The sequence below is a fragment of the Plecotus auritus genome (genome assembly GCF_963455305.1).
Source record: "Plecotus auritus genome assembly, chromosome: 10".
Classification (NCBI taxonomy): Eukaryota; Metazoa; Chordata; class Mammalia; order Chiroptera; family Vespertilionidae; genus Plecotus; species Plecotus auritus.
This window is the reverse complement of record NC_137785.1, coordinates 19,295,922-19,316,214: the sequence shown is the minus strand read 5'-3', so window position 1 is coordinate 19,316,214 and position 20,293 is coordinate 19,295,922. Positions and strand designations below refer to the sequence as shown.

At 45.3% G+C, this 20,293-nt stretch overlaps 2 pseudogenes across 2 annotated transcripts in view; one reads left to right on the top strand and one right to left on the bottom strand.

Moving 5' to 3' along the window:
* The window catches only part of LOC308236139 (cell adhesion molecule CEACAM1-like), a 58,886-nt pseudogene extending 40,637 nt beyond the window's left edge, over positions 1-18,249 (top strand). Inside the window, exons 3-9 of the transcript in view lie at positions 1,100-1,375; positions 3,607-3,862; positions 5,510-5,788; positions 14,793-14,919; positions 16,034-16,086; positions 16,787-16,818; positions 17,871-18,249. The product of the transcript in view is annotated as a cell adhesion molecule CEACAM1-like (transcript). The remainder of the gene's footprint in view (positions 1-1,099; positions 1,376-3,606; positions 3,863-5,509; positions 5,789-14,792; positions 14,920-16,033; positions 16,087-16,786; positions 16,819-17,870) is intronic.
* Positions 9,036-14,404, bottom strand: LOC308235239 (G protein pathway suppressor 2-like; annotated as a pseudogene). Its single transcript has 2 exons — positions 14,299-14,404; positions 9,036-10,076 (listed from the first exon to the last, which is right to left on the bottom strand). The product of its transcript is annotated as a G protein pathway suppressor 2-like (transcript).
* Positions 18,250-20,293: the final 2,044 nt, after the last annotated feature.

The following is a 20,293-nucleotide window of genomic DNA, read 5'->3' as shown; positions in this document are numbered from 1 at the left end:
TCTCTCTATCCCAGGGAACCCCTCCCTTCAAACCCACTGTGGCATCTTCTTTTGGTCACAGTGTGACCTGATTGGATGGCAGAACTTGGCCTATGATCTTCATGCTCTCACGACAGATATTCCTCCAAAAACTGGCATTAGATCTTTGGGGCATAGTGATTTTCACATATTCTTTTACAGTTCAACTCAAAATCTATCTCATAACTGCCAAACACAAATGGACCATGAAGGCCATATCTTCAGCAAGTTCATGCTCCCCCACCTCCACAAGTCCCCCTTCTGTACGTACTATTGTCTGAGTGTTGAGGAAGGATCCCTGCCCTCTGCAGTGGCAGAAAGGACATTACAGACCAAGGGCAGAGAGCATGGCTCTGCTGCCACCGCCAGTCAACTCCCGCCGTCCCTCACTCTTTTCTAAACCATTCCTAGACTTTACTCTACCCTTTCTGGGGTCACTGTCTCATGTCCGTCACCACTGAACTCTTGGGCAGATGGTCCCATCTCATGGCCCCGCAACCTGAGTGCTGAACTTACAGCTAGACTTGCTTTTGATCTCCTGTGTACTGTTTCTGCTCTGACACCCAGTTCGAGGACACCCTGCCCAGTCCTCTCGGGGTTTAAAGACTATGGGGTGGCCCATCATTACTCATCTCTAGGTTAACCCTGGAATGTGAGGCATCAGTGGAAACACATCTCAACCCAGCAATGTAGGTCTGTGTAGTTGGAAGGGACTCAGCACCTGCACATTCCAGGTGAGACTCCAAGGTCAGCCAGGCAGTCAGCTGGTCAGTGAGGAACCAGGACAGGTGACAGGTGGTCTCTGACTCCCAGTCCTGTGTCTTTCTGTGATCAAACCCTGATAGTTTTCTGACTCCTGAGAAAGCCTGTGCTTTTTCTCCCAGACATAGAGCAGGCGGCCTTACATCCTCTGAGCCCTCAGCTCCTCATGCATTTGTTTGTCTTGTGATGCACAGACCTGCCTTATTCTTTTAAAAACTCGGGTTGGCTGAGAGGTAAAAGTTATCAACTCTGATGAAAGAAGCCTTTGGAGGAATCCAAGGTATTACACAGGGCAGTGTTCTCTCTGTTACCTGCACAGAGGATTTCCCCAAACCCAGCATCACAAGCAACAACTCCAACCATTGAGACATGGACCATGTAGTGTTAACATGTGAACCTCAGGCTCAGGACACCACCTCCCTGTGGTTGATCAACAATCAGAGTCTCCCAGTCAGTGCCAGGCTGCAGCTGTCCAAGGACAACAGGACTCTCACTTTACCCCCTGTCACAAGGAATGACACAGGACCCTATGAGTGTGAAACCCAGAACCCAGTGAGTGCCGGCCGCAGTGACCCATTCACCCTGAATGTTCTCTGTGAGTAACTTCTGTCCCTGCCTGGGCCAGGCTGCCCACCTGAATCCACACTGCCAGAGGCCAGGCTACATCCGTCCCTCTCAGGTCCCCATACACAGACACGAACTCCAAACACCCAGGGTGGCCAGGAGTTCCTATACTAAGCACATCTGGGCAGTTCTTGGGACTAGGATAAACAAGTTAATGTCTCAGGCTCAGGTTCAGTAAACACAGGGGGTTATGGTCGGGGCTTTTTTTAATATATATTTATGTTTATTGATTTCAGAGAGGAAGAGAGAGGGAGAGAGATAGAAGCATCAATGATGAAACAGAATCATTGATCGGCTGCCTTCTACACATCCCACACTGGGGATACAGCCCCCAACCCAGGCATGTGCCCTGACTAGGAATTGAACCCTGACCTCCTGGTTCATAAGTCAATGCTCAACCACTGAGCCATGCCGGCTGGGCTGGGACAGGCTTTTTAAAACCAGGCTGGAGGTGCGGTTGCTGTGGGGTGTAGGAGGTTAATGGAGAACAAGGAGAGCATCCTATCTAATAAAAGAGTAATATGCAAATTGACCATCACTCCAACACACAAGATGGCCACCCCCATGTGGACACAAGGTGGCCAGCAGAGGAGGGCAGTTGTGGGTAATCAGGCCTGCAGGGGAGGGCAGTTGGGAGGAACCACTCCTGCAGGGTAGGACAGTTGAGGGGGACCCAGACCTGCAGGGGAGGGCATTTAGGGGGGACCAGGCCTGCATGGGAGGGCAGTTGGGGGGGACCAGGACTGCAGGGGAGGGCAGTTGGGGGGGATCAGGCCTTCAGGGGAGGGAAGTTGGCAGCAACAAGGCCTGCAGTGGAGGGCACTTGGGGGGAACCAGGCCAGCAGGGGAGAGCAGTTAGGGGTGACCATGCCGGCAGAAGAGGGCAGTTAGGGGTGACCTGGCCGGCAGGGGAGGGCAGTTGTGAAGGATCAGGCCTGCAGGGGAGGGCAGTTGGGGAGAAACAGGCCAGCAAGGAAGAGCAGTTAGAGGTGACCAGGCTGGCAGGGGAGGGCAGTTGGGGATGACCAGGCCTGCAGGAGAGGGCAGTTAGGGGCTACCAGGCTGGCAAGGGAGGGCAGTTAGGGGTTACCAGGCTAGCAGGGGAGGGCAGTTGGAGGCGACCAGGCCTGCAGGGGAGGACAGTTAAGGGTGACCAGGCTGGCAGAGGAGGGCAGTTTGGGGTGACCAGGCTGGCAGGGGAGGGCAGTTAGGGGCAATCGGGCCGGCAGGTGAGCAGTTAGGCATTAATCAGGCTGGTAGGGGAGTGGTTGGGGTGATCAGGCTGGCAGGCAGAAGCAGTTAGGGGCAATCAGGCAGGGAGGTAGGTGAGCGGTTGGGAGCCAGCAGTCCTGGATTGTGAGAGGGATGTCTGACTGCCCATTTAGGCTGGATCCCAACAGGGATCCCTCGGGAGGTCCCAGATTGGAGAGGGTACAGGCTGGGCTGAGGGACACACACCCTGAATTTCGTGCACTGGGCCTCTAGTCTATAATATTTTCAATAGTAAAGATAAATTTGTATGAATATACTGGGAAGTGGAAGTTTCAGGATAGCTAAAGTTGACCACCAGCACCTTCATCTTTTTGTTTGGAGGGGTAGAAAGAGTTGTGTGTGGGACGCAGAGGGTTTTGCACATAAACAGGCATTGCTTCAGAGGAGGGCAGTTGTTCTAACTCGTTTTATAACTGCTCTTGGAGCAGAAATACTTAGCAGTGATGGTATCTACTAGGAAGGCAATATCACTGAGGAAGTGTCAACAGGCAGGTCATTCTCTGTATTTCAGTAGCAAAGTCAAGTAGCAGAAACATGCATTTGGGTAGAGATTTCTTATATTACATGCATCCCAACAGCTGTTTCATTTGTTGCAAGTTGTGAGATGCATCTATCAAAAAGCTGCATACATACGAAAAAATTTTCATATTTTCCCCCAATAAGGAAAAATCATTTAATTTCACATTCACACTAGTGTTAGGAAGTCTCCTTTAGACCCCAAAAAGAGAATTTGTGCAAGCATTCTGCATAACACTTATGTAATTCAAATTGATTGTTAGTGTGAGTTGAATTGGACCTAAAAACAAAAAAACAAACAAACAAAAAAATGAGCTGGAAACCAGCTCAGAGGGAGAGTGTGGCCCTTACAAGACCAGGAGCTTCCCCTTCCCTCTGATTACATCATGTGTGGCTTTGTTCTCTTTGCTCCAGATGGCCCTGACCCCCCACCACCAATTCCCCCTCAGAGGACCCTTACCTACCAGGGGCAAACCTCAGCCTCTCCTGCCACTCGGTCTCTAACCCGCATAAAGAGTATTCTTAGTATATCATTGGGAGGCCCAGTAACCCACACAGGAGCACTTTATCCCCAACATCACTGCAGGTGATAGTGGATACTATAATTGCCTCACCCATAACTCTGTCACTCATCCCTAGAGGACCAAGATCAAGACTCTCACAATCTGTGGTAAGTGCCTCTTGGATTATTAGCACCAGGCTGTGGGGTGCAGAGCTGTCTGATTTTCTAAAGAGCCTAGAGGGTGCTGTCTCCCATCCTGTGGCCATGGACACAAGCAAATCACAAAGTCCTCCCCTGAGCCCTCCCACTACATCTCTGTAGACTCTCATCCCTTGCTCTTCTGATCTCTCATGGCAGAGCTGGGGTCCAACCTTGGAAAGTGAGGAGGGGGCTCTCTCAGCCTGAGAAAGAGTCAAGTGGTGGAGGGAGGGAACTTCCCAGAGGGGAAAATAAAGGTCCTCAAGGTCAAGTTGCTTCTTCTGTCACTAACACTTTCCTTCTGTCACCTCTTGTCTGTTACCTGCTCCATGTGCTACAAGGAACATACAAGGCTTTGAACAAGCTCACCTCTTGTCCCCAAACTAAAGGAGGACACCACCTCTGAGGCAGTGTGAGCAGGACAGACCCCTGCTCCCTGCGCTGCTCCAGGCTCACCTGGTAACTGGCTGCTCTGTGCCCTCTGTGGTGGGCAGGGGTCTGTGGTGAAGGTGCATGGGTGGTCTGTCCTCAATCTGGCCATTTTGAGTCACCCTCCGACACTACAGCCTCCCTCAGACCAGGCTGCATGGAAATGTAGAGAGAGTGAGCCACTGGGGAGCCTCCTCTGAGCTGTGTCCTGACTCTCAAGTCACCAGCTGTACAACACTGTGTGATACGACCGCATGTGACATTGCTGAGGACAGCAGTGAGCAGTGGTGCATACCTGACAAGTAGGTAGATTCATCCACGAAGACCCTTCATGGGACAGAAGGAGCAGTGCCACAGTTTATAGTTTATGGAGCAAGCTAAGCATACCAGCCTTTTGTTCAAACAGTGACCTCTTCTCCCTGGTATTCCATCCACAGGCCAGGAAGTGAAAGCCCTATTCAGACTGAGAAATCTTTTAGATTGAAACTTCTCCAGGTCCTAAAGTCATGGCTGGTCCATTCTCATTCTCTAATAAATTATTTAATGGAAAAGGAAATGTTTTTCCATCTCTGTGTGTAGCCACCATACCAGAGAGGGGGTGTGATTATTTAGAAAGTCACAGAAAGGTCTGGGAAAGACTCACACAAAAGTTAATGGGTGGAGCCCATCTGATGTGGCTCAGGGGTTGAGCTCTGACCATTGACCTGTGAACCAGGGGATCATGGTTCGATTCCCGGTCAGGACCCATTCTGAAGCTTGATCCTGCGTAGGAGATGTGAGGGAGGCGGCCAATCAATGATTCTCTCTCATCATTGATGTTTCTATCTCTCTCTTTCCCAGTCCCTTCCCCTCTGAAATCAGTAAAAATTTATATATTTTAAAAGTCTATGAATGGGAAATTCCACCTGATGATGAGGATACTGGACACTCGGCCTGAGAAGAGGTTCCTGGTACTGATACTACAGATGTTCAGGAAGACAGGTCAGGGGTCATCCTGAGGTGATCTGGAGGGAAGAGGGGAGGCATAGCCCTCTCCTTACAGACTGTCACCAGAACAAAGGGCCTCACCCTCCAGAGGTCAGAGTCCTCCTCTGGTGACCTTTACAGAGCTCACCGTGGACTGTGAGTGGCTGACATCTCTGAGGAAGGAGCCCACTCTCAGTCGGTCACCTCCTCTGTTGTCCACAGAGCCAGTGGGGAAGCCCGCCCTCCGAGCCAGCAATGCCACAGTCACAGAGCATAAGGACGCCGTGGTCCTGACCTGCCTCACAAATGACATTGGGATCTCCATCCGGTGGCTCTTCAAGAACCAGATTCTACCTCACAAGGACAGGATGAAGCTGTCCCGGTACAACAGCATCCTCACCATCGACCCCGTCAGGAGGGAGGACGCTGGGGGTTATCAGTGTGAGGTCTTCAACCCTATCAGTTCCAGCAAAAGTGACCCTCTCGAGCTGAGCGTACAATGTAAGTGACCCCTTGCCCCATCCTACATCTCCCTGGGAGGATTGCTCTACCAATGATGTGACAAATGGACAGAAGACACAGGGAGCAGATTTTCAATCAGGAGACATTACAGTAAACAGAATGGCAAAGTGGTTAAGAACTCTGTTTCTGACCCTGGGTCTGGCATCACTGTGACCTTGCACAAGGTTGTTTTTTTTGTGCTCATTTTTTATGTGAAAAACTATACATAAAATTTACCATTTTAACTTTTAAGTGTACATCTCAGTGGCATTAAGTGCATTCACAATGTTGTGCAATCATTACCACTATCGATCGGGAACTTTTTCATCTTACCCCACTAAAACCCATTAAACAATAGCACCCCAACCTCCAACCCTAACCGCTGGAAACCACCATTCTATTTCTGTTTCTATGAATATGACTACTCTAGGTTCTTCATATCAGTGGAATCATGTGATATTTATCCTTTTGTGTCTGGCTTTTTTCACATAGCATTATGTCTTCAAGTTTCATCCATGTCGTAGCATATATCACAATTCCATTCCTTTTTAAGGCCGAATGATATTCCGTTGCATGTATCCATCACATTTAATTTATCATTCATCTGTCCACGAATTCTGGATTGTCCCTACCTATTGTCTCTTGTGAATAATGCTGCTGTGAACAAGGATGTACAAATATCTGTTCAAATACCTGCTTTCAATTCTTTTCAGTATTTACCCAGAAGTAGAATTACTGGATCAAATAGTAATTTTTGTTCATTTCTTGAGGAACTGCCATGTCATTTTTCATAGTGGCTGCACCATTAAATATTCCTGCTGGCAATGCACAGAAGTTCCAGTTTTCCCCATCCTTGCCAACACATTGTTTTCTGGGTGGTTTTTGTTTTTTTGTAATAGCCATCTCAATGGGTGTGAGGTGGTATCTCATGGTGGTTTTGATTTGCATTTCTCTAATGATTAGTGATGCTGAGCATCTTTTCATGTGCTTACTGGCCATTTCTGTATCTTCTTGGAAGAAATTTCTACTCAGTTCCTCTGGCTATTTTTTAATCTGATTGTTTTATTGTTGCTGTTGAGTAATAGTTACTTATATATTCTGGATATTAATCCCTTATCAGATATATGATTTTTAAATATTTTCATCCTTTCTGTGTGTTGTCTTTTTTCTTTGTTAACACTGTCCTTTCATAGACACAATTTTAAAATTTTTTATAAAGTCCAATTTATCTATTTACTAGAGGCCTAGTGCAGGAAATTCCATGCAAGGGTAGGGACCCTAGCAGCTACTGGCTGCCAGCTGGGACCTCCCTTCACCCTGCTGCCTGCCGCCACGGACCAGGACCTCCCTTCACACCTGCCTTGGCCTGGCACCGTCCCCTCATCTGCTCCACCATCCTTCCACGGTTCCCCTGTTCTCGGCACCCATCGGGGCCGGCAGAGCCTCCACTGCTGCCCACTGCAGTTGCCACATCACCTATGCTCTCCATGTTCTGAGCCACCTTAGCGCACATCTAACTCCCAGTTGGTAGAACCCCCACCCATGGGGACAATTGCATATTAGCTTTTTATTATATAGGATTCTTTGTTGCCTGTGCTTTTAGTTTCCTATCCAGAAATTCATTGCCAAATCCAATATCATAAAGCTTTCATCCTATGTTCTCTTTTAAGAGTTTTTTTAAGTTTAGCTCTCACACTTAGATTTTTGCTCCATTGTGAGTTAATTTTTTGTATATGATGTTAAGTAGTTCCAGTTAATTCTTTTGATGGATATACCATATTCCCAGTACTATTTCTTGAAAAGACTGTGCTTTCCTTCTTGTATGGTCTTGGCACTTTTTTTTTAATTGATTCTAGAGAATGAAAGAGAAAGAGAGACCGTTGATGTAAGAGTGAAACATCAACCGGCTGCCTCCTGCACATGCCCTGCCTAAGGATCAAACCTACAACCTGGGTAATGTTTCCTGACCAGGAATAGATCCCATCATCTTTTGGTGTACGGGATGAAGCCCCAAACAACTGAGCTACAACTGCCAGGGAAGGTCTTGGTACTCTTGTCAAAATCACTTGACCATGTATATGAGGGATTATTTCTGGGCTTTCTAATCCATTTCTATATGTCTGTAGCCACACTGATTTTATTACCACAGCCTTGCAGTAAATTTTGGAATAAGGAAGTATGAATCCTCCAATTTTGTTCTTTTTCCAGTTTGTTTTGGTTATTGGGGGTCTCTTGAAATGCCATAGGAATTTCAGGATGGATTTTTCTATTTTTGTTCCAAAAATGTCATTGGGATATTGATAGGGATTGCATTGAATCTGTAGATCACTTTGGGCAGTATTGTCATCTTAGCAATATGAAGTCTTCCAATCCATGAACACAGAGTGTCTTCCCATATTTTTCCAGCAATGATTTTTTTGCAGTTGTTCAGTATATAAGTCTTTCACGTCCCTGGTTAAGTTGATTCCTAAGTATTTTATTCTTTTTGATGCTACTGTAAATGGCATTTTCTTAATTTCCTTTCTGAATTGTTCATTGTTCATATAGAGAAGCACAACTTATTTTTACCTGTTGATTTAGTATCCTGCAGCTTTGCTGAACTTGTTTATTAGTTCTAACAATTTTTGTGAGACTTTAGGGTTTTCTACATAGAAGATCATATTATATGCCATCAGACATAATTTTACATCTCCTTTTCCAATTTGGATGCTTTTATTTCTCATTCTAATTGCTGGCTAGGACTTCCAATACTGTTTTGAGTAGAAATGGCAAACGAAGGCAGATCTTTTTGCCTAATCTTAGGAAGTAACTTTCAGTCTTTCACCATTGAGTCATGTTTGGTGTGGGTTTGTCATAAATGGCCTTTATAATGTGGATGCAGTTTCCTTCTATTCATAGTTTGAGCATTTTTATCAGGAAATGATGTTGAATTTTGTCAAATGCTTACACAGACTCAATCTCCTTACTACTTATAGGTCTATTCATATTTTCTATTTCTTTGTGATTCCATCTTGGTAAGGTTTTGTGTTTCCAGGTATTTGTCCATTTCATCTAAGTCATCCAATTTATTGTCATACAATTATTCATAGTACTATTATAATTCGTTTCTTTTCTTTTCTTTTCTTTTCTTTTTTTTTTTTTTTTTTTTTGGCAGTGGCAGTGGCAGATAGATTTTATTGGCCTAGGGCATACAGGGACCCTCACCCAAGGGAGGGGGTGGGGTGAGGTTGAAGATGAAATTTGATGGTCACTTGTGATAGAATCTTGGCTTCTGGCTGTGCTGGAGGAAAGGGAGCCGGGGGGGGGGGGGCGGGGGCAGGTTGGCTAGTAGCAGCAAAGGTGGACTTCCCTGCTGGTTGCATCTGCACAGGGAGCTGGGGAGAGGCGAGGAGTCCAGGGGCTGGATGCAGAGCTTGGGGGTGCATGGGGCGCAGGAAGGATGAGTCAGAGAAGCCGGTTTGCTGGTTAGCATGTTCCATTTGCTTTTGTAGGGACAGGGCACCACCAGGCTGGAGGAACCCTGTCTGGGTGGGCTGGAAGTGGCTGTGCACAGCATAGGGCTGTGTCTGTGGCTGTGGCTGAGACAAGTACTGCACTGCAGGAAAGGCTGAAGGTACTCTGAGCTGCTGACTAGGGCTATAGGCTGGTTAAGCAGGTCCATAGTGAGGTGGGGCTGAGCAGTCCCATAGGCACCACCTGGGCTGCCTTGGAATTGCCCAGGCCCTGGGGTCCCTGTGAAAGCTGCTGAGCCCACATAATGCCGGGCTGTAAGCACTTGGGGTCCGAACATCTATCTGTTTGGCTCTGTCAGCTGCCATGAGGGTGCCTGGGCGAGTGTGTCCTCCAGGGCTCCCCTGCATGCTGAGGAGGTGAGTTCCCGTGTGAACAGTCAGGCTCTGTGGGTATGCAGCTGCTGTCAGAGTGGTCAAGTCACCCTGCTCCTTTCGCCTCCGTTTTTCTTCCTCGTGTAAAACTTTCTTGAGCTGCAGGAAAAGCTGGTGCTTCGCCTCCTGAAGGGCCAAAAGCTTCTCTTGCAGCTTCAGGATCTGTTCTTTGGTTTCCTCTAACGACATTCTCTCTTCCATCTCCTTTTTCTTTCGTCTCTCCTGCTCTTCCTTCATCTTCTGTTCCATCATCCTGTCTACTTCTTCTTCCTCCTGCCGCTTGCGCTCCCGCTCCATCATGATGTGCCTGTGCAACGCCCTGGCCATGGAGTTGGAAAGCTTGGGGCGCTCCAGGAGCGCAGGCAGGGCGCTGCAGGGGGCGCAGGGGCCGTGGGCGCCCGGCTCTGTCGCTCACTGCCAGACCTCGGACTGGGCCCTCTTTCTCCGCTCCCACCTGCCTACTATAATTCTTATTATTTCCATAGAATTGGTAATAATGTACCCAGTTTCACTTCTGATTTTAGTAATTTGAGTCTTCTCACTTTTTCTTCTTACTCAATCTAGGCTAAGTTTTGTCAATTTTGTTAAAGTCTTTTGAGGAACCAACTTTTCATTTCATTGATTGTCTCTCTTGTTTTTCTATTCTGTAATTTATCTATCTCCACTCTAATCTTTATTAGAATTTAGTTTGTTCTCTTTCTCTAGTACCCTATGTTGTAAAGTTAGGTTGCGTATTTGAGATCTTTCTTTCTTTTTAAAGTAAGCATTTACAATTACAAATTTCTTGCACAAGATTCTCAACTTCTCTGAGCCTCTATTCCACAACAGAAAATTGCAATAAGAGTACCTGCTTCATGGTATTGTTTGAAATATTTAATGTGCTGCTGAATTAAACCCTTAGCAAAATGTCACACACACCAGAAATGTTCCATGGTGTTAGCTGCTATTATTACTTCTATTATCACCAGCCTCTATGAAGTCAGGTGGTCCTAGAGTCAAGCATCCATCCCTTCCTAATCATATGACTTGGGTAAATTTTTCAGCAATCTAACCCTCAATTTTTTCATCAGTAAAAATAATGTCTATATGATGGGGTTATTATATGAATCAGATGAGATATAACTAAAGTATTTAGCACAGAGCCTGGCACATAGTAAGTACCCCATAACAGCAGCTAAAATTAATATTAATCCTTAATCTTGAGTTCACTAGTGAGGGCAACAGAAATGAAAAAAAGACACAAATGCAAAGTGATTTAAATTCGGCGTTAGGGAGGCATTACACAAAAAATCATTGGGACATGTTTACTGACTAAATATAGGAAAAGAAAAGAGGAGTTGAGTGCAAAGTCTCAAGCCTGGTTTGTTCGTTTTCATCCCCTGAGAGGCAGCCACGATGGGATTAGACATACAAATATTTACTTGGAAAAAAAATCCCTGTGAAGGAAAGAAAGTGGGAGGAGTCTGGAAGATTCCTGTGGCAAGGATGCAGATCTGGTTATTGTGTAGGAGAAATAAAATAAAGATTTAGCTTGCGGTGCCATCTTTGGTTGTTGTTTTTTGTTTGTTTGTTGGTATTTATCCATCTTTGTGAATTAACCTGGGAAGACAGCAAGCCATCTGAATGAGAAGTTTTGAAACTATGGAAGATTATTAGATAAGAATACTTAGAGAACGTTTAAAGGATAGAACCTTGCTGTTTAGGATTCACTTGGCAAACTGAAGAAGAAAACTCCTGACATTAGGCCCCTTTCAGACAATTGTTTTCAAGCTTTAGTTTGCACAGGAAATCTTTAGGGTGCTTGTTAAAATTTCAGATTCCTAGGCTCTGCCCATAAAAGATCTGACTCAGAATGTCTGGAGTGGGACCCAGAAGTTTGCACTTTTAGAAAACATCCCAAAGAATTCTGTTGTAGATGGTCTTTGAAATACAACATTTGGACATACTGTTTTAAGGTCTCAAATTACTCTACACAACATCTGTAGACAAAACATAGGCCATGGTAGTGAGTGTGTTCTTCCTAGAATCTCTGTGGATCTCATGCAAAAGCCAAAGGAACACAAACTCGTAGGATTCGGTGACTATGGAGCTAAAGATCCCTCTAACCTAAAGAGCCCTCCCAATTGCCCATAAAGATCATCCAGGATGAATATCTGTGATGCCCAGCCCATTATTTTCACAAGAGGAAAGTAGGAGACTGCCCTTTAACTCTGCCACCTGGTTTTTGGAAGCTCCAAGAGGCTTCCTAAAATGTGATCTTTCTCCATGAGCCGTGGGCCTATGAGATGAGAACCTGTCACTTCCCAATGCACCATCTCTCTGCTAGGTCCCCTCGAGCATCCCTGCTTTCCAGGATGGAATGCTGTGGGACAAAACAAAGGTGGGTGTTAGTGATGACTGTTTGGGATGGAATCATCTACTTCTCAAGGAATTACACATGCCCCTCTCAGGATGGTTGGAGAGCATATGCCTGTTTGAGGTTAGAAAAGGGAGCTGGGGGTTCACAGACTGCCTAAACAGCAACATTTCCACAACCTATGTTCAGTGCGCCTCTGGGTTTGCCACAACCCTCCTTAAATGGAAACTCTTTTTTCACGGACCAGGAGCTGGCAGAACTTTTTGCTCTAACATGAATATGAAAAAATTCTCCTGCACAAGGCAGCTTTAGGTTTATTGGGGTGGGGGGGGGGAGCGGGGGTGGCAGGGGCAGGGGTGCGGTTTAAGCCTCAGGAAGAGACCTGTTTTGAAATTTCTTTTAATTCAACCCTGGAAGGAGTGAAGGGAAGCAGGGTGGACAATACCTTTAGTTCCCCAGCAGCTCTCATTTTAAAGCATGTTGGAAACACCTCTAGAGTCATCTTTTTACTTTTTTTTCTTTATTGATGAAGGTATTACATATGAGTCCTTATCTTCCCACTCCCCCCTGCCCCGCTCATGCCCTATCCCCCTGGTCCTTTGGTTAGGCTTATATGAATGCATACAAGTCCTTTGGCTGATCTCTCCCCCTAACCCCCTCTCCTCCTACCTTTCCTCTGAGGTTTAAGCATCTGATCTATGCTTCTCCGTCTCTGGATTTGTTATTGTTCATCAGTTTATGTTGCTCATTATATTAAACAAATGAGTGAGATCATGTGATAATTATCTTTCTCTGACTGACTTATTTCACTTAGTATCATGCTCTGAGGACCATCCATGCTGTTGCAAATGGTAGGAGTTCCTTCCTTTTACAGCAGCATACTATTCCATTGTGTAGATGTACCACAGTTTTTTAATCCACTCATCTGCTCATGGGCACTTAGGCTGTTTCCAAATCCTAGCTATTGTAAATTGTGCTGCTATGAACATAAGGGTGTATAGGGGTGGTATATCCTTTCTGATTGGTGTTTCTAGTTTCTTGGGATATATTCCTAGAAATGGGATCACTGGGTCAAATGGGAGCTCCATTTTTAGTTTTTTGAGAAAAATGCATACTGTTCTCCACAGTGGCTGCACCAGTCTGCATTCCCACCAGCAATGCAGGAGGGTTCCTTTTTCTCCGCATCCTCGGCAGCACTTGTCATTTGTTGATTTCTTGATGATAGCCATTCTGACAGGTGTGAGATGGTACCTCATTGTCGTTTTGATTTTCATCTCTCAGATGATTAGTGACTTGAGCATGTTTTCATATGTCTCTTGGCCTTCCTATGTCCTCTTTGGAAAAGTGTCTATTTAGGTCCTTTGCCCATTTTTTTATTGGGTTATTTATCTTCCTTTTGTTAAGTTGTATGAGTTCCCTGTAAATGTTGGAGATTAAACCCTTATTGGAGATAACATTGCCAAATATGTTCTCCCATGCAGTGGGCTTTCTTGTTGTTTTGCTGATGGTTTCTTTTGCTGTGCAGAAGCTTTTTATTTTGATGTAGTCCCATTTGTTTATTTTCTCTTTAGTTTCCATTGTCCTAGGAGCAGTATCGGGTAGAGATATTGCTTAGGCATATGTCTGAGATTTTGCTGCCTGTGGATTCCTCTAAGATTTTTATGGTTTCCCATCTTACATTTAAGTCCTTTATCCATTTTGAGTTTATTTTTGTGTATGGTGTAAGTTGGTGATCTAGTTTCATTTTTTTGCATGTATCTGTCCAATTTTCCCAACACCATTTATTGAAGAGTCTGTCTTGAGTCCTCTGTCAAATATTAATTGAGCATAGTGGTTTGGGTCAATTTCTGGGTTCCAAATTCTATTCCATTAGTCTATATGTCTGTTCTTGTGCCAGTACCAGGCAGTTTTGAGAATAGTAGCTTTGTAATACAGCTTGATATCTGGTATTGAGATTCCACCTACTTTGTTCTTCTTTCTCGGGATCACTGCAGCTATTCGTGCCATCTTTTTTTAATGTTGCTTTTGTTGGTGGTGTGTGTGTGTGTTTAATTTTAGAGAGAGGAAGAGACTTATGGATCAGCTGCCTCCTGCACACCCCCCACTGGGATCCAATCAGGAACACTGGCATGTGGCTTGGCTGGGAATCAAACCAGTGACCTTTTGGTGCAAGGAGCAATGCTCCAGCCACTGAGCAACACCCGCCAGGGCTACAGTGCCTTCTAAGAGAGTATCTGCAAAATTGATGGGAGTCCTTGAGCTAAGGTTACCCACAAGGTGAAAACCATTGCTCACAGCATTGGGCTTATTGCAGATCCCTGCTGGGAGCCTGTGGAATGTCTGTGCAAAGCAGGTGGTGCATTCACCACCTTCCATCAGTTAAGTCCCCACCAAGGAGACCTGACTGGCACATATTCATGGCGGTCACACCTGGTACAGAAAAACACGCAACCATGAAAGGTGGGAAGTTATAATTTACTAAAATGGCCATCAGCTTTCTCACATTTCCAAAGCTCCAAACATATCTCCGTGCAGAAAGGCCAGGATGGAATTGTGGCAAGTCTGGGCACCAACCTAGAAATGCAGTGAGAGAAAGAATTACAAGGATATAGTGAGCTATTTACCTCACAGCAACCCTCCCAGGGGAAATGTCTTCCTTGAAGGAACAAGTAGAGATGACTTCATGTTGAGAGTTGTTTCCCAGGGCACCCCCACTGTAGAATAACGTCTCCTCCACTCTTTCTCCTCTTTCTATCCATGACAGATGATCCAACACTACCAAGTCCTGGCCTCTCAGATGGGGCTATTGCCGGCATCGTGACTGGCGTCCTGGCTGGCGTAGCTCTGATAGCAGCCCTGGTGTGCTTCCTGTATATCAGAAAGACTGGAGGGTATGATGGCCTTCCCTCTTGTCCCGCTTCCTCCAAGGCTGACGACCATGCTTGGGAGAGGGAAGGAGACTTCCCCTCTGTCTCTGGGCCTGGATCTGCTCCTCCTCCTTTCTAAACCCCTGCTTCTCAGCACTGATTCCTGAGGCCTCTTCTTCAAGCTTCCTGTACCCCTCTCTCTTTGGGAAATGGTATTCCCATCCCCCTCTGGTTTAGAGGGGGCAGATCTGATTATGTTCCTTGGTCCTAGAGTCAGGGAAACCAAGGTCCAAGAAGGAAAACAAATCAGTAAATGAAAAGAGGAGCAGGAGAAAGCGAGTTGTGTGCTCTGTCAACCACAGAAAGAGGAGAAGAGAGGGGCAGGACAGGAAGAGAACCTTAAAAATACGTGAAACCAGCCTGGCCTGTGTTGCTCAGTGGTTGAACATTGACCCATGAACCAGGAGGTCATAGTTCAATTCCCAGTCAGGGCACATGCAAGGGTTTCAGGCTCAATTGCCAGAACAGCACTTGCAGGAGGCAGCTGATGGATGATTCTCTCATTATTGATGTTTTTATCTATCCTTCTATTTTCCTGTCTCTAAAATCTACAAATTTATATATATTTTAAAGCTGAAACTAAAGGCCTTTTGGACAATAAATGAAGAATGAAAACAGAATCAACAAAGTCAAAAGAAATAGGCTCAGAAGCAACTGATGAAGAATAGACCTTTGTGCCCTGGCCAGGTGGCTCGGTTGGTTGGAACATGGTCCCATAGAAAGGTTGCAGGCTACATTCTCAGTCAGGACACAAACCTACACTGAGGGTTCTAACACCTGATGGGGTATTTCTCTCTCTTTCTCTCTCTCTCTCCCCCTCCTCTCTCTCCCCCCTTCTTCTTTCTGAAATTAATAAATATCAGATGAAGATTTTTTGAAAAGGGATGGACCTGTGTGAACGTTAGTGCAGCAGGAAAGGAGTGCACTCTGGAAGGGTCGGTGGGTACACTGAAGAGGAGCCCTAGGAGGAAAGGCAATGCTGACTCTGGTATAAATGAGCTGACAGTGTCCTTCCTACTTCAAGGAGCAAAGAGCCTATGCTTGTGAATAGCAGTCACAGTCTCTGATATTTGTTTAGGGCAAGCGACCAGCGCGATCTCACAGAGCACAAACCCTCAGCCTCCAACCACAGTAAGTAAAGCCATCACCAGTGAGAGCTGGTGTGTTCCACCACGCGCCCTGCCCTAGCAGGGAAAGCTGGTGCCAAGGACTCAGTACCTTCTCAAACTTTAGAGGGGATGTCCATTTCCCAACCTTAGGTTGCCATAGGTCCTCCCACCCTTCTAGTCACAAAAGATCCCCCTGAGATCCAGCCCTGGGAGAGACTCCCTCACCCAGACCTGGCAGGCCTGAGTAAGATGGACATGTTTTCCAAAGCCATTCCTCACCTTACCCCTTCCCCTCCTCCTCTCTTACGGTGTGGGCCCTCTCCTGTGGTGAGACTTTCCCTGTCTTGCGGTGCTCTGGGTGCTCTGGGTGCTGCCCCTCCTTGCCACGGGTGCCTGTTGCTGAGAAACACAACTGGGCAAAAACAACGCCTTGTGAACTGGAAAAAGAAATTCAGAAATGGACTGAGGCCTCCCTGTCACTATTGCTGCCCCCCTCACCCCTCAACCCCACTCCCTCCTGCTGGTACTAACACCCTAGGTCTGGACCACAGACTCTGAGAGAAGCGATTTCCTTAAGTTATCATGGGCCACATCCCACCTTCCTCCCGCCACCTGCCACCTCCTTCAACTAGAAATGGCAACAGCTTAGGAACACTAAGCCTGTAAAGCTATAAGTCAGCTTTGCATTTTCATGGATTGCTAACTCTTCTTTCAACTCCCAGGTGAGGGCCTCTCTGACAACTCACCTAACAAGGTAAGCACAGCCGGTTTCACTGGCTCATTTTCTCATGGATACACCTCTATAGAGAATGGGGTACTCTTGAAGACAGAAGTGTGATCAAGTTTGAATCAAGGTTCCTCAATGTAGCAACAAACCAAGATGTATTGGTTAACTATTCCCATGAGCCTACTTCAGGCAAGAACGTGGGCTCTTGAGTTAGCCCCATCCTTTTTTTGCATCCTGGCAGTAACTCTTAGTTCCTCTGTGACCTTGGGCATGTAAATTGATCTCTCTGATCCTTACCCAGTCATCTGTAAACGCAAAATTCTGCATACTTCAGAGAGAAGCTGAAGGAATGAAATAACATAACACATGCAAAGCACCAGCACAATGCCCAATGTAAGCAAGGCACTGGGTCATTCTCCCACCTCTACCTTCTATCTGATCCTGTTCTTCCTGTCAAAGGATAATGTCCATTCCAATGGGTCTGAGGTCTTCGTTCCTTCACTTTATAATAACTTTACTGAGCTTCTCATTTAGCCTTTCAGTAGAGCACACATATGTGTTGAAAAGTGCTTAAAGCATATGTATATGTTAACAATGTATAAATTATCATGAGTTGAGCATACCCTTGTAAGCAGCACTGAAATGAAGAAACAAAACATGTCATCTCCCTGCAAAATGAAACCTTCCAGTCACTTCCCTCCAAAGAATAACCATATCCTGACTTCCAATGCACTAGATTATTTTTGCCTGTTTATGCTCTTACATTAAAAAACACAGTATACTCTTTTATGTGTGTTGTTTCTTTCATTCAAAATGGTTTCATGAGACTTATCCATATTGTGGTATGCATTTGTAGTTGTTCATTCTCATTGCTGTATCCTCTTCCATTGTATGAATAGCATAATCTATCTTCTAATGATCATTCAAAGGATGTCAGCAAGCAGAGAAAATGAAAAATAAAAATCCTCCAAAGCTAGAAGTTTCAAAGTGGTGAGAGCAGGTGCTGCCTAATCACAGGAGGCAAGGTGAGGGCCTGACCTGGGACACTGATTTAATTGACCACTTCTCGTCCCTTTCAGATCCATGAAGTTACATATTCTTTGCTGAACTTCAGTGGCCAAGAATCAAAGAAACCAATGTCAGCCTCCCCATCCCCAACAGCCACAGAACCAGTTTATTCGGAAATAAAAAAGAAGTAATCTAACCAGCGCTGCTCACCATACTGCTGACTGATTCCAAGTCTCATCTCCATCACCAGGAGACCCCTTTGCCCTCAGGGAAAAGGAGAAGATGGGACCAGATCCCTGGAAGAGCACACCTGGAAAGCCTCTTCCCCCCTCACTCTGTCATGAGGCACCTCCAGGTTCCTCCCTTTGGTGTCAACAGGTGAAAGGGAGTCTGTAGGAAGCCAGCCTTCCTTTGCATTGAAATTTGGTTCATTAAATTAGTACTAGAACCAACAAAGTCTAGAGATGATTCTTTAAAAAGCAAACTTCTGGATGAATTATTTTTAAAAAATGAGAGTGGGCACAATAAGCAATAATAGGAGTAAAAAGGGAAACAATGATAGCAGGCAATAGGAGGACATCAGGAGCATCCTTATTGCAAATATTTGAAAAATTAGATTAAAAGGAATAAATGCTTAGAAAAACAAAATGAAACCAGAACTGAGTTAAAAAGGAAGAAAAGTATGAGTAGCCCTGTTAACCAATAGACCAACTGAGTTTCTGTTTTTAATCCTTCCAATAGAGGATACATATAACCTGGATTATTTGACAGGAAGTTTTCCAAACATTCAACCAACAATTCTTTTTTTTTTTTTTTTTTTTTTCAGACAGGAAGAGAGAGGGGGAGAGAGAGAGATACATCAATGATGAAAGAGAAACACGGATTGGCTGCCTCCTGCACACCCCACACTGGGGATCAAGCCATAACCTAGGTAACATGCCCTGACCAAGAATCAAACCATAACCTCCTGGTTCATGGGTTGATACTCAACCACTGAGCCATGCCAGCCAGGCAAGGATCAATTAATTCTAATCTTACACCTGCTCTTACAGAAAACAAGAGAGAGAACACTTCCCCAGCTGTCATTGTGTGGCTAGTATAATGTTGACCACCAAATCAGAAGAAACTTGCTAGACATGAGCAGAGCAGGGACAATGAGCCAGGTACAGAGATTCACCAGGGCAGAAAGCTCCAGATGACTAGCAAGGGGCACAATTGAGAAAACAAGAAGCTATGCTCACCCCTCTGCCCTCTCCCCCGCATCTTTCATATTGCTTTTCAGGCAGTTTAGACCCCCTGACATTTTCCTCCCTAAAGATAACATCTAGGCTTCAGTTATATTTCATTTCCAGGCCCAGAAAAGCAGGAAAACCTGACAAGTGACACATGGCTGCCTCAGGACCTATTACACTGACTAATAACTTCCTGTCCTGGCATCGACCAATCAGTGGAGACCACAAACCTGAAAGAGCACACCTGGGAAGCTGATGAATATTCTATTAAGACCCTCCCCTGAGACCTCCCCTAAGATTTCCACCTGCAAGAAAGAGAGAAATGTGCTCAGAATAAAGGACCCAGTGTGCACTCCCTCCAAGGAGCATGCCCTTCCCCATTCCCCCACAGGCATGTATCCCCCAACCTCTAAGGGATCCCATAAGGCCTGCAACCAGGAGAGCAATGGGCAGCGGCAGCTCGTCCCCAGCTAACCCCCTGAACCTTTCTCCAAGCACCCTTTTCTCTGACTTCTCAGAGAGTCAAAGCAGCCCAGCCTAGGCTTCTCTGTTGCTTCTTCTATGCCCTTCCTTGTTTCGCAGTCCTAAGTACATTTTTGCTGCCATCACGGGGTACAATATCTTTTGCTCAGTGCTGTGTAGTCCTTCCCATTGCATATCCTCATCTCCCATCCCCTTTTCCTTAAATAAATTCAATTTTCTTTAATCACCATCTGAAATGGCTATTTAGTGCACCACCCACTTTAATCTTTCAAAACTCAGAAAGGAAAATAAAAGGCTAATATTAGCATGTATGAATGTCCATTATGAACAGTAACACAATCAGCAATAAATAAAAATGATAACATGCAGGAAATGTGGGTTTATTTCAGAAACACAGTTTAACAGTATAAAAGTCACTGTAATTCATGGCATTAAAGGTTTAAAAGAGAAAAACCATATAAATTTTTCAAAAGACACTTTCAAGAAAAACTCTACCTAAAATTCAGCCTCTTTTATGTTAAGAACTTAATAAACCAGAAATAAAAGGAACTTTGTTAATCTGAAAAAGTGTGTTTACAAAATGTTATGGTAAAGTGTGGACCCAAAGGGGTCACACACTAAAGATAACAAGCTCAGGGGAGGCCTGGGCAGTGGCCTTGCAAACTCAGGGACCTAAACGACCACAAAGGATGGTGTGAAATTAAAACTTTTAACTAAAAGCAGTTAATGGCAGCTAGTAATGTCCTAGGCTAGAGTCTTCCCTAGCAAAAGTCAATCTT